Source organism: Arachis duranensis, chromosome 3 (genome assembly GCF_000817695.3).
Source record: "Arachis duranensis cultivar V14167 chromosome 3, aradu.V14167.gnm2.J7QH, whole genome shotgun sequence".
NCBI classification, from domain to species: Eukaryota; Viridiplantae; Streptophyta; class Magnoliopsida; order Fabales; family Fabaceae; genus Arachis; species Arachis duranensis.
In genome coordinates, this window is record NC_029774.3 from 10,991,210 (window position 1) to 10,993,533 (window position 2,324).

The following is a 2,324-nucleotide window of genomic DNA, read 5'->3' on the forward strand; positions in this document are numbered from 1 at the left end:
AATAAATATTCTCTAAGATTTCTACAATAAAAAATAACATAATGATACCAATAAAATGAAATAAAGTGTGTGATTTAACAACTAGTAAAACGAGAGCCGACAAACAAAAAAAGAGTAGTGCAACAGATTTGAATTGGAAAGAAAGCTTCTAGAAGTTATATAAGCAAGCATACTTATCAATAAAAATTGAGAGAAAGAGACAAAACATTTAACAAATACGTGTTTTGTGGGAGTCATTCTTCCTCTTTTTCACAATTAAGTTATTATTGCATATCTGACTATTATGTCATAGATTATTCTTGAGTCATATCTTAGATTATTTGGTTCTTTCTCATTTTTGTAAAATAATGAAACTAGTATATCATATGAGAGAAATTAAAAGATTAGGAAGAAAAGTCACGGATTTATTTTCCGTTATATCTTGGTTTTTAGTACAACATTGGTTTAGAGTTAACTCAGCGTTTTAGGAAGCTCAAGTAAAGAGCTTCATTTCTCTTGGCGTGGAAAGAGCTTCATTTCTCTTGGCGTAGAAATCAGGTTTTGGTTCCATTGTTTTTTTTTTTTTTTTAATTGGTTAATGTATTCTAGATATATATTTAGTAAAATTTCACCATTATTAAAGTAGACACTAGATATAAATATATATTTACATTTGGAGGTTGAATAAGAATATATATTGGTGTCACATTCTTCCTTTTTCTATTATGTGTTTTTTTTAGTTTAAATTATTTTTGAGACAGAATAAAAAAATCTCCAATCTCAAAAAACCTACATTGTGGTTGAACTTAAAAAATTAGCTTGATCCAAATTTTCGTTTTCAAATTTTATAACCCTTGATTATTTTCCTTTGAAATTAAATTTAGATTAGATTTAGAGTTGAATTCGGTTTAATTTATAAATATTTTATTTAAAAAAAGGTTTATAATTTTAAAATAGACCCTTTTAACTTGGATTCATAATTTAGTGTATATATCTTAATTGAAAATTTATGTACATAATGCTAAACTTTTTATTAAGAACCTGCTTGAATATACCTGTAAAAGTTAATGAATCACAAGGGTTGGGTGATTGGCATGAATCTCGCCATTTCATCACTTTCTTCCCTTGTACATATCAATTTTCACTTTTGTCATCATGAAATCCACACAATTCATGTTTATATTAACTAATTATTACTTTTTAAAACCTTTATTTTTTATTTTTTATTTTTATTTTTCCCCGTATTTTCTTGTCAATTACAAGCTACCACTATAGCTTTAACTACCATATCATATTTTATAAACTTTCATATTCATGTTTTAAATAATGTTGACCCTACTCATTTGTTGCTATGAAAAGAGGTGGTCCAAACTCCACAGACATATTCAATCAAAATCTCTATCGTCCATACATGAAAAATAAGGCATTTTCTCCTGCTTATTGGCTTGTATTTTGAATTAAAATGCATGGATTTCTCTTTTTTTTCTTTTTTTTTTGTTATTTACACTCTATATGCTCTGTACGTTTTTATTCTGTATGTGAGTTGAATAAAAAATTTAAATAAAATTTATTTTCAGTACAACTTGGTACTTTTTTTCTTTCTTGAATGAATTGGAATTATTGAAATTCCTATTATTCAGATAATCAGATTTTGCATTACAAATGACTTTTTTTTTTTAAAAAAATGAAGATCGATTATATAAAATCATTAGTGAAATGTTAGAGGGTAGTAACTTTTGGGATTTATAGTCATCAAATAGTCATCAATGAGACTTTTAATGGTGTGAGATTAGTGTGAGATTTCATCCAATAGTTCACTATTCTTTGCTGGTTACATGCTGGCCAGAATTTGATAAAATTGCTGCCCCTAAACTTTTCCAAATCATTATTAGTAAATACATGAAAATTGACATAAATAAAGGAGTTCTCTAGCATGTGAGTTTGATTTGGCTCTCTATAAACAAAGGCTGCGGTGCGATTTGAATCGATTTTGAGTCAAAAATTCATCCAATCCAAATACTATGTTTACTTGCGGTGTGGTTTGGATTTGATGATTTTTTTTAAAAAAATTCGATCCGATCCGATCCAATTTCGAGCAGTTTGGATTGGATTGGATTTGATTTACAGTTTTGTAAATTAAAAAAATTATTTATATAACAAGTCTCAACATCAAATTTCAAATAACTAACAATAACATAACAAGTCTTAACAATATCTTAAAAAATCAACAATAACATAACAATAGAAATAAAATTATAGGTTATTTAAAATAAATAAATAAATCACATTTTGAACATAAAACATCTATTAAATAATAATAATACATGAAAAATATAAAAATGTAT